The 12,315-nt window shown below is 38.6% G+C and overlaps 1 protein-coding gene and 1 non-coding gene across 12 annotated transcripts in view; both read left to right on the forward strand.

Annotated features, from left to right (window-relative positions):
• ARL15 (ARF like GTPase 15) overlaps positions 1-12,315 on the forward strand; it is a 436,720-nt gene that overhangs the window by 403,874 nt on the left and 20,531 nt on the right. The gene's annotated exons all lie outside the window — the stretch shown is intronic.
• Positions 4,893-4,996, forward strand: LOC118151830 (U6 spliceosomal RNA). Its single transcript, XR_004740236.1, has one exon. It is a non-coding gene; the product is annotated as a U6 spliceosomal RNA (small nuclear RNA).

Genomic DNA, 12,315 nt, shown 5'->3' on the forward strand with positions numbered 1-12,315 from the left:
CTGTTGTCTTCCCCCAGGATATTGAATCAGAGTAAACTGAAGCTTTGTGTATTTCTTTTGTAGTGGTTTCCTTCATATAAATATGAATAGAGTGATTACTGAATATCAGAGGTTTGAGCTAGAGGTAAGGCATCTCTTTGATATGCAGAGCGAAATGAAATGGTAAAACATCAAATGTTAGGATGTTTGAGAGAGTTTCCTACAAGACCTGTCAGGTCTTAATTTGCTTAGAGTAATGCCTTGGGCCTTCGGTGTTGTTAATAGCCTTCAGGCGAAACTATGTTGGAGGCTGTATTAATCATCAGGCGTTTTCCTTGTTTCATACAAAATTCCCTGTACCCTTATTGTTCTATCGGAATATTCTAGGTTAGCTGGGCAGGCTTAGTACTGATGCCTTAAAAGATATGTCACCTGCCCATCTTAGTAGGCACTTTCCAAATAATAGTAATAATACTTTGTGTTCTGAAACGAAATTTTCTTTCTTTCTTTCTTTTCTCTCAACTTTAATTTTAGGTTTATGGGGTTACCTGTGCAGATTGTTTTCCCTGAAGTAGGTAAATTCTACACCAGGATTTGGTGTAGAAATGACTTTTGTCACCCAGGTAGTAAGCATCATACCCAACTGGCACTTCCTCAATACTCACCCTCCTCCCACCCTCCACCTTCAAGTAAGCCAATTTTCTATTTCTTTTTTTTTATATTACGTTTTGACTTTTCACCTGGACGTGGCCACATTGAGTTTAAGGTATTCTCTGAAATAAATCTGTTCTGGAATTTTATGAGTAAGTTTTAGAATTTCAGGCCAGGTGCAGTGCCTCATGCCTATAATCTCAGCACTTTAGAAGGCTGAGACAGAAGGATTGCTTGAGCCCAGGAGTTCAAGACAGTGTTTTTATAAAAAAATAAAAATAAATTAAAAAGCCAGGTGCAGTAGTGTGTGCCTGTAGTCCCAGTTATTCAGGAGCTGAGATGGGAGGATCACTTGAGCCCAGAAGGTGGAGGCTGCAGTGAGCCATGATCATGCCACTGCACTTCAGCCTGGGTGAAAGAGCAAGATCCCTGTCTCAAAAAAAGTAAAAAGTTATAGAATTTCTACCTTGAAACAGAAGCCAAATTGGGAATCAAGAGGTGAACCACTTAAAGTCACCTGACAAATCAAAAACCAACTTAAAAATAAAATTATTTCTCTTTCTTACTTGCTGCAATGAAATCTAAAATATATGTTGCCCTGGTTGAGACTATTTGTCTTGGATCAACATCATTCTAAAAAGGGTAAATTTGACAGTGGGTTATTGTACATTTCTTCCTTTCACTTTTTCAAGTTTTTACAACTAAAAGAAATGAATAGTGTGGCAGCTGGAGTAGAAATCTCTTACTGATTAGGCCATAAAATGGGAGCTTTCAGAAACAGCTTGTTCTCCACAAAGTAAAGTAATGTAAATGTTGTCTAAACTGTTTAATGCTAGACTTGAGAACTATAGTTTTAAAGCTTCTTTTGCTATGGCTTTCTTATAATTTATAAATATTATGAATTTTCAAATGGGTTAGCACAAGACAGGTAAATCTCACGCCCTCCTCTGTGTTCCCATAGCCGCTTTTATACACATCTTGTTATAATTACTGTCTTTTTCACCCAGTAGCCTATGGGTTCTTCGAGGGCAATATTCAGGTCTTGTCTTTCTGCCTCACAGCAGAGTGCATGTTGTGTGATCAAGCCCCCAACACACTGAATTAATAAAAACAATAGATCATCCTGCCCAGCCTGTTTTAGGAAGTATTTGTGTATATTCTTCAGTAGCCTGTTTGGTCAGCTCTGTGCCCAGCATCTCTGTTCAGAGGCAAGAACAAGGGAGGGTCTGAAATTCCTTTGGCTGTTCTCATTAGCAGCTCTTTCAGTTCCATTCAGTGAACCCTCTGAGTATCTGCCCCAGTTCAGGCCTTGCTCCACATGTGGGATTCGCCAAGATGAATGAGAGGGCCTGCTTTGGGCAAAGCTCTCTGGGCCTTGAGATCTCTCTTCATCCCAAAGAATCTGCACTCTGGCAGGGGAGATGGGAAACGAAAGGACAAATATTTATGCATCAGTTGGGTTGAGGGAGCAATCAATACTTCAGGGAAGGGAGAGCAAGGAAAACAAAGAAGAGAGTTGACAGGGGAGGGGAGGGAGGTTCCAGAATGGATATGGTGGATAAGTAGCAGTCTTGACATGTGAAAATTAATACATGGTATATTTGGGGAGACAGCAAGCACATTAAGGCATAGATTCAAGTAGGGTTGGGGCTTAAGTTGTTTAAGTGAGAGGACTTTTTTTTTTCTTAATGCTTTCCACACGATTTAGTCCTTGGAGGACTCACAAAACAGAACAGGGTTGTCATCTCTTAATACTCACAGATCCTATCCCCTTAACTTTCTAGCCAAACTGAGTTTCGTCAGTCCTTAAACTCATCCTGCCCTTCCAAAATATGAGTTATTTGCTCAAGACATTTTTTTCTTTTTTTTTTTTTTTTTTTTTTTTTTTTTTGAGACGGAGTTTCGCTCTTGTTACCCAGGCTGGAGTGCAATGGCGCGGTCTCGGCTCACCGCAACCTCCACCTCCTGGGTTCAGGCAATTCTCCTGCCTCAGCCTCCTGAGTAGCTGGGATTACAGGCATGCACCACCATGCCCAGCTAATTTTTTGTATTTTTAGTAGAGACGGGATTTCACCATGTTGACCAGGTTGGTCTTGATCTCTCGACCTCATGATCCACCTGCCGTATTTTTAGTAGAGACAGGTTTTCACCATGTTGACCAGGATGGTCTTGATCTCTTGACCTCGTGATCCACCCGCCTCGGCCTCCCAAAGTGCTGGGATTACAGGCTTGAGCCACTGCGCCCGGCCTCTCTGGTATATGTAAATAATGAACTGATTAAAACACTCACAGAAGGGAAGAAACAATAAGGAGGAAGAAGAAAAGTTGATGTTCATTCTAAATCCTCAGGTGTGTGATTTCAGGAGGAAAGAGGCTGCTTGTAAATAAATAAATATACACACACATATAATAATTGTCCTTCACATATATATAATAATTGTACTTTAAGGTAATATGAATACTTGCAGTGATACAGGTTAAATACCGCTAAAGTGATAAAACCAAGGGACTACAGGATCTCAGAGAAGGAAAATCACTGTTCAGTTATTAGAGATTCAGTGATTAGAGATTGAGAAGTAGCATCTGAATTGGGTCTTAAGCACAGGTAGAATTTTAGTTGTGGTCATAGTTGTAGTGGAAGAGTGCCAGGTACTATGCTGGCACTTTAATATTCTAATTCAATTGAGTCTCACAATGAACCCTGCGATACAGATATTATTGTTCTTGTCATTATTATTATACCCATTTCCCAAATTAGGCAACTATGGCCTAGAGCAGTCAAGGGACTTACCCAAAGACAAACAGTTAGTAAGTAATAAAGAACATATTTGAATATAGGTAATATTGGCTTCAGTCCAGTTAACTAAACTACCACCACATGGAACAGGGCAGAGGGCCTTCCAGGAGAAAGAAATGTCTTGAGCGAAGAGCTCATATTTGGGAAGGGCAAAATGAGTTTAAGGAGTGACTAAAGCCAGTTTGGCTAAAGAGTTAGGGGATAGGATCTGTGAGCATTCAGAGATGACAACCCTGCCCTGTTTTATTTTGTTTTGTTTTGTTGAGACAGGTTATCACTCTGTTGCCCTCAAGGAAGTGCAGTGGTGCTATTATGGCTCATTCCAACCGTGTCCTCTTAGGCTCAAGTGATCCTCCCAAGTCAGCCTCCCAAGTAGCTGAGACTCCAGATGCATGCCACCATTCCTGGCTCATTTTTTAAATTTTTTCTTGTAGAGACGGGGTCTTACTCTGTTGCCCTATCTGTTCTCAAACTCTGGTCTCGGTGAACTTTTTGCGCCTCCAAAAGTGCTGGGATTATAGGTTTCAGCAGCACGCCTGGCCTGACCACCCTGTTTTGAACTCTAGACTCCCATGCATCTCCCTGCTTCATCTTTCTGGTACTTTATGCCATTATCTAACACACTACATACTATTTTACCAGTTTATCACATTTATTTAGTCTCTCTTCACTAGATTGTAAGTACCTAGAAGTTCGGGATTATTCGGCTTTGTTCACTATTGTATCTTTGGTGACTAGAAGAATATCTGGCACGTTCCTATTGAGTATCTGTTAAATGAATGAATAGATAAGTTGAATCCAGATGACTGAAGGTTCCACAATAGTCTACGAGTCTTTTACCTCTTGGGGACCCTACATAATATGGGGAAGCCACCAATCAACCTTGATCATATCGATGCATATCAATGTGTCATGTGTCAGTGCACTCATTGCTGCCCTTTGGAGGAGGGGGTGCTGCAAGAATATAGTGGAGAAATAGAAAGACATTGAAAGGATTCTATGGTTTGAAATGCTTTGTTCTACTTGCATTACTTACTAGGAGTGGCTGCTGATGTGGACTGATTTTTAAGGGACTTCAGGAGGCATTGCAACAAATCTCATCCCAACTCTATTATGTACCTGAAGTTACATACTGTCGGATTTCACTTCCTGTTATTAATCACTGATTTTTCATTGAGATCCACTTTTTTGTTGTTAGTGCTAGTTCAGCATGCACTATACTAGCTAACAAGCAGCATGTTTCTGCTGTACCCAGGCTCTTGGGCCAGACTCTTGGGCCACCATTGTGTCCTGCCTCCATAGCTTGGACATATTTTACCTAAGCTTCAAAAATGGAAGCTTAGGTCAAATGGAGTAATAGTAGTACTGGCTTTGAAAAATGGAATAATAGGAGTACTTTCCTCAATGGACTGATGTGAGGATTAATCAGTTAATATATATATTTTTAATCTTAAAAGAGTATATGGTGCTTACTTTGGCAACACATATACTAAAATTGGAATGATACAGAGATTAGCATGGCCCCTGTGCAAGGATGACATGCAAATTTGTAAAGCATTCCATTTTTTTTAAAAAGCGTCTGACACATAGTAAGGTATATAGAGACTTCGGATTGCTGGAAAGAATTCTTGGAAAGGAAGGTGAAAAAGAAATAAAGGCAGATTTTATTTATCTAACAGTTTGGCCAGAATCCTATGGCTAAAGATACCTTAACTTTGCTGTTTTTAGATTCCACCATCACTACCCTGAAAGATTATTTTGGAGAGTGTTGTTGGGTTTGATCATGTGGCATTAAAAATGCCAGATGACCATATGTTCTCACTCATGTGGGAGCCAAGCTATGAGAACGCAAAGGCATAAGAATGATACAGTGGACTTTGGGGATTTGGGGAAAGGGTGGTGGGTGGCAAGGGATAAAAGACTACACATTGGATGCAGTTTGTACTGCTCAGGTGATGGGTGCACCAAAATCTCAGAAATCACCCCTGGAGAACTTCTTCATGTAACCTAACACCACCTGTTCCCCAAAAACCTATAAAAAAAAGTTCAAGGTACTTTGGAGAAACATACAAAAGAGTGCCAGATGACATCTAACGTCTGATGTATAAGATAGTAAGAACTGGACAGTATAGTTAAAATCCTGTCACCTGGAAATAGCATAGTGGTAGGGTGAAGGAATGAGGGAGAGAGAAAAGGGAAGAAAGAGGAAAGGAAAGAAAGGACAAAGTAAGGAAGGATTCTGAAGAATGATGTTGTAAGCATCACTTATTTTATATAGCAAAACAATTGAACAATCCCTTGGATTTTGCTATCAGGGACTTGACCTACTGAAGAATTTCTCGTTACCTTGATATTCTTAAACTTTTTTAAATGAGTGAACTTCAGTTGGAGCTTCTCGTAACAAGACAATTCTGATAAAATTGGAGTCCACACTTTATGGCAAATTAAGAAGCCCTCAAAATAGTAAGAATAATTCAAGATTGATGGTTTTCAATGAAGCTTGGTGTATTCTGTTAAGTAATTATGCTAAGGAAAGAGATAATTGAATGTTATTGTTCAACTCCAGATGGAGATATTACTTTATTTTTATTTTGTCTATATAGTCCACTGCTTCTGTCTACAAAGTATTTAAAGTGACTCACATGAAAATAGTAATAATAAAATATTGAAATACAAGAAGATGAGAACAAAGAGAAGGCAACTATAATAACGTTCAACCCTACTCCAGTTGGTCGAATCACTTTTCCACTGGGGTTTTATATTTGTTACTCTGGGTTTTTGAAAAACAAAAGGGCAGGGGAATCATGATCTGTTACATATTATTTCTCATTATAGAAAAGAAGGAGAATGTGTCTTCCACAGGGAAAATGAAAGCTGTTTGAACATAATTCTAAGAAGACATTTTCTATAGAAGACATTGGGTGATCTAATGCGTAATTCACGGCATTATTATAGTTAGTGTAGATTTGAGTTTCTTGTGGCCCTTTCTTACAGTGGCATTAAGTAAGGTTGAGACCCTAGTATTAAAATGCCAGAAAATGATTGGTAGCCTTCAGCAGGATATTCTTGAACTTCATTCAAGGATAGCATTAGACATCCTATAGAGGAAGATGGATGGTCTGGCCCTTTCAATGGTCTTCTCCAGAGATTGCCTCTCCCAGGAGGTGTGATAAAGAGCAGGGAGTTGGAGGTTTTATTTCCTGTCGGGGGCCTGAGGAGCTAGTACCACTGATTGTGGAAAAATCCACATATAAACATTACAGCCCTATGGGCACTTGTTGGATTTTCAGTTGTAAAAGTGAAGAATCCTGAGAGTCTTCTGGCCTGCCTGAAAGGTTGCCCACCTTCCAGAAACAGAAAACTCTTATAAATTATTATTGACTTAAAATTTAAATCCCCGAAGTGCTTAGATAAGATAAAAATCCATATTTCTTAACTATGATGGTTAAAAAGCAACTCTATCTCTCTGTGTCACATGAGTAGAAAATATGAGAAGAATGTTTTTATTTATTTATTATTATTATTATTTTTGAGACGGAGTTTTGTTCTTGTTGCCCAGGCTGGAGTGTAATGGTGCAATCTCAGCTCACCACAACCTCTGCCTCCCGGGTTCAAGCAGTTCTCCTACCTTAGCCTCCCAGGTAGCTGGGATTACAGGCACCTGCCACCATGCCTGGCTAATTTTTGTATTTTTAGTAGAGACAGCGTTTCTCCATGTTGGTCAGGTTGGTCTCAAACTCCCAACCTCAGTGGTCTGCCCACCTCAGCCTCCCAAAGTGCTGGGATTACAGGCGTGAGCCACCACGCCTGGCCACGAGGAGACTGTTTATATTGTTAGCTATTGTGTGCTTCACATTCATACAACTCCTGTTTATTGAGCTTCTACTGTGAGCCAGGTTAACTTTCTGGATGTGTCTCTGCATACAGTGTATTTTTATTTCCTTAAATTCTCTTTCTGGTCTTTGATGTGTTCATGTGTATGTTTTTATTTTATTAGATTTTTTTAATTATAAAAACTATAGGCACTTATTGTTTTAAGTTCAATTATTCATGGGTACGTAAAGATATATAAAAGTTAATAACCTTTTCCCTCTTTAATTTCCAAGGTTATTATCCAGTGTTATCAGTTTGATGTGGCTTCTTCCATACCTTTGTCTGTGCTCAGATAACTTTCTTCATTGTTCACTTCAGTGTATAATATGAGTGATTTTTTCAGTGGAGCCAAACTTATTTTTGCTGGCAAGCAGGAGAAATTTTCCCTTAATTATAATTGATTTTCTATAGTGTACTTGTTTGTTTGTTTGCTCTGTCTTGAGGGAAGGGAGGAGAAACATTGTTATTACTCTCCAGAATAACTTAGAAGCTGAAGACTCCACCTGTGAATGGGACTTTTCCTGTTCTGAACAGGACCAAACTTGACGGGTATGATAAGTATGTATTTTCGAATGATGTCATCTTCCATCTGATGTCAACTTTTGTGTACATAATGCAAGTTTAGATATGCTCATTAATTTTGAGACTGGCTCCAGTGTCACAATTTCAAATCTCGATACATCCTACACACCTTTCTCAAAAGCCAGTGCTCGAATATTCTTTCATTCAACTTTTATCAAACAGGGAAATCATCTGGTTTATAGTATTACTTCTTGTGCATTTAGTGAGCATACAGAATCCCAGAAACAGCATGACCCTAAAGTCACAAAAAAGAAACATTTTGAAAATTTGAATATAAGTGGATCCCCTGCTTACTGATGGAAGATATATTCCAAGGCCCCCTGTGGATGCCTGAAACTGTAGATAGTACCAAACCCTTTACAGTTGTCCCTCCATCAGTATCCATGGGGCATTTATTCTAAGACTTTTCTCAGGTAACAAAATCTGAGGATACTCAAGTCAGTGAGAGAAAATGGTGTACTATTTGCATATTACCTATGTACGTCCTCCTATACACTTTATGTCTTGGTTTCTTACAATACCTAATATAATGTAAATGCTATGTAACTAGTTATGCTCTGTTGTTTAGGGAATAAACACAAGGAAAAAGTTTGTTACCTGTTCAGTACGGGTGCATTATTTTTTTTTTTCGAGTATTTTCAATCCACAGTGGGTTGATCCACAGATGTGGAACCCATGGTTACAGAAGGGCTACTACAGATACTATATTTTTTTCCTATATATACCTGCGTATGATAAAGTTTAATTTATAAATTAGGCACAGTAAGATATTAACAATAATAATTAATAATTAAATAATTGTAACTATATACTGTAATAAAAATGAATGTGATCTTTCTCTTTTTCAAAATATCTTTTTGGACCGTACCAAGGAATATGAAACCATGGAAAGCGAAACTGTGTGTAAAGGGGACTGTTGTCCCCTATACATATAGTTATAACATCATGTTCATGCCTGTGATGATGCTTAAGGATGAGAAGTCTGAAACAGCATAGATAACTGTAAAAAAAATAGGACTGCTTTATGTGGAAATCTTAAATAGCAGTGGTATCTGAAACATTTCTAGACGCCCAAAAAGTACCTGAAATGCTGTGTGCAGAGGGTCTCTTTCATATTTGAGTTATTGGGCATTTGCTCACAGAGAGTAAGAATATATTAAGGAACTTCAAGCCAACCTTTCGGCCTTCTCCCATTCCCTCTAGGCTGCTCCCACCCAAGAAAACCGAATACACACACGCGTGCGCGCGCGCGCGCACACACACACACACCACACACTTGCCAAAATCTTAACTCTTAGACCTAAAGACCAGTAATTATAGATATGTGCCATATATCAGTTGGACATCACCACAAGGTGTGTCTAAGAAAGCCAACTTAAGTATTCCCATTTTACAGATGGGAAAATAGGTGGAATATGGGAGAAACAGTAACATGGAGGAAATAGTTCCAAGGTATGCTGGCCATGTAGTAGTTAAATGAAAAGTAAGTCGTTTCACTGCTAGGAAGCTGTATTTCTTGCTGGCCTCAATGAAACCATATAAGGATGACCATCCTTGTGTGGAAACTTAAAGTAACCTGAAGGAAGAGGCCGCAGCTTCATCGCTTCCAGTTGGTTAATCCCCTCTCTGTCAATCACCTGCGCACGAGCTGAATAGACTATAAATTCACATTTCTGGAGCCACATGGTCAAAATAGCACTTTATATTCAGTGTGAAATTCTTAAAATGAAACCCAGCTGGCAGATGGGAAGGACCGGGGTGGGGAGGAATATTGAGTGTGCAAGGGTTTCATCATCTTCCAGAGAGCTTTTTATGCTTTGTGCAGTTATAGGAATATTTTTAAACATCTATGATGCAGCACAAATGAATTTCTTAAATCTAAATGATGAGTCTAATTTATAATATTTCTTAAAAAGCATTAAGATAGTCATGCAAGCCATTGCCTATAAGGATAGAGCGATTTGCTTATTTAGGGAACTGTTTTCAATTCCTACATGAGTGTTAGTTAATAAATCGTGTCTTTTAGTGCTTTGAATAAGTCCATGGCTTAATAACATACTTTGTGAGACAGTGAAAGGAACAAGAAAGAGAATAGTTAGTTCAGTTCACTTCCACCTCCACCTCATGTTCAGAACTTCTCCCCATTATGTTGTACATCTTAATCGCTTCCATTTCCTTCTCTTTCCCAGCTTCTGTAGGAGGTAAACCATATCTTGATGATTTACAGGGCCTATGGTCATACTGGACCCTCTCAAACCCCCATTCCATAGTGCAATGCTTTTTGTTACTGATCCAAGCCTTGCAACCTCCCAGACACATTTACAGATTTATCAAATCAGATTGTTAATAGGTGGCCCCTTCTCATAGTGCCGAAAAGTTCAACCTGTAAGCAGGTTACTACATATTTGGTGTCTGTGACTTCCTATAAGAAGTCAGAATTCAAGTACTTGAGCAGCTGCAAGAGATTTCAGCATTTCCGTATGTTTTATGAAAACTACAATTAACTTGCTAAGAAGTATGCAGGTTGTATGTGCTGTATGAATAGATGAGAAGCTACAGTCAAATAGGCAACAGTTTGTTTGTGAAATCCTGATTTCTCTGAAGCCACATTTTTTCTTTTCTTCAGTGAAAGATTAGATGCTGTGACTAGGCACCTAAAATTTACAAACCCTATTTCAAAGGCTCTGATGTGTAAGTCCCCTTATGCTAAATGTGATGAAGACAAGGTATCAGGAACTAAAAGTAAGTTTGTAGACAGATAGAGAGAAATGCCTTTCACATGTGTCATTTTATATTATTCTGTTATTGACACTTATAGTTAAAAATAGACCCTTGGTAGAGGCTATCATTTGTCAGGCATTGGATTATATGATTTTTGTTTTTAAGTGCTATTCTGGAATTGGCATTTTACCAAAGGAAAAATGAATTTGATAAGGGTGAGAAAGAAGCAGATAATAATTTCAAGGTAAAATAGGACCATTCTGCAAAGCACTAAGATTACCTGTTTTCTAAAGAAATGTGTAGAAGATCGTTATCAGGGCATTGGCTAAGAAAATATCAGGGCATTTTTTTGGTGGGTATACTTTATAATATACTTCTGTTTCTGTTCTGGGTCTAGAAAATTGGAATGAGTTCTATTTAACAATATTTTACAGACACATTCAGAAGAATGTTATGTTTAATATTTTAACTAACATTATATTTAATAACAAGATTTTCAGTTACAACCATGATATGTTTTCATAGAGATGAATATTTCTACAGGAAACTATCGGGGTATGGGTGTGTGTACATGAGTGTGGGTTTGAGTTTTTAAATTTTATTTATTTATACTCTCACAAAGAAGGATTTGAGGTGATAGACACTAGTATTGATTCCGACAGTGGACATGCTTTTATGTAACACTCCAAACTTCAGACTGAAGTGGGTGTTAATGACTTCCCCTCTGAGAATGCTTTTGATTCAGACATGAGGAAAAGTGTGACTGGAAATTTAGAGCAGTAAGTATAGTTAAAACCCCACTCATCTGGCCTGATCTGAACTGGTAGTTGAACAGTTAAGAACTGGTTAAAAGACTGAGCATGGTGGCTCATGCCTGTAATCCCAGCACTTTGAGAGGCTGAGGCAGGTGGATCATCTGAGGTCAGGATTTCGAGACCATCCTGACCAACATGGTAAAACCACATCTCTAATAAAAATACAAAAAGTAGCGGGGCATGGTGGCAGGAGCCTGTAATCCCAGCTACTCGGGAGGATGAGGCATGAGAATCACTTGAACCCAGGAGGCAGAGGTTGCAGTGAGCCGAGATTGTGCCACTGCACTCCAGCCTGAGTGACAGCGTGAAACTCTCTCAAAAAAAAACAAAAGAACTGATTAAAGTGGGAAGTCATTGAAAAAAAATAAATACACACGCGCACACACACATGCGTGCACACACACGCACGCGCGCGCACACACGTGCGCACACACACCCTAAATAATTTATTTTAAATTTAAATATACCAAAGGTACTAATCTTTTGATGTTGGGCCAAGGCCTTTTATCTGAATGTGTGGCCGCTAATCAGAGTTGTGTATTATATTTCTTTCATTAAGCAGCTGTTACCTGTGATTTTCTCACCTTCTGTTTTTTGTTTTTAAATAGAACTATAAGTTAAAGATACTTGGGAAGCAATCCGCATCTTTCCCTCTCAATCCTTTATAGTTGTCTTATCTAAATCCAATTCAATAGCAGTTTGGTTTTAGTGACTCACCTTTATTAAGTTCTTTGAATTCATTCCATTTAGATTTTCATAGAAATAGACATAGAAATTCTTAAGTTCATATTTTATCTGTTGGTGTCACATTTAATTATACTACTTAATAATAAATATGATTGCCATCGTGAGAGCTGAAATGAGCAGACATTTTAAAAAGCAGTTCACCAGGCCAGG

The sequence above is a fragment of the Callithrix jacchus genome, chromosome 2, assembly GCF_049354715.1.
Source record: "Callithrix jacchus isolate 240 chromosome 2, calJac240_pri, whole genome shotgun sequence".
NCBI classification, from domain to species: Eukaryota; Metazoa; Chordata; class Mammalia; order Primates; family Cebidae; genus Callithrix; species Callithrix jacchus.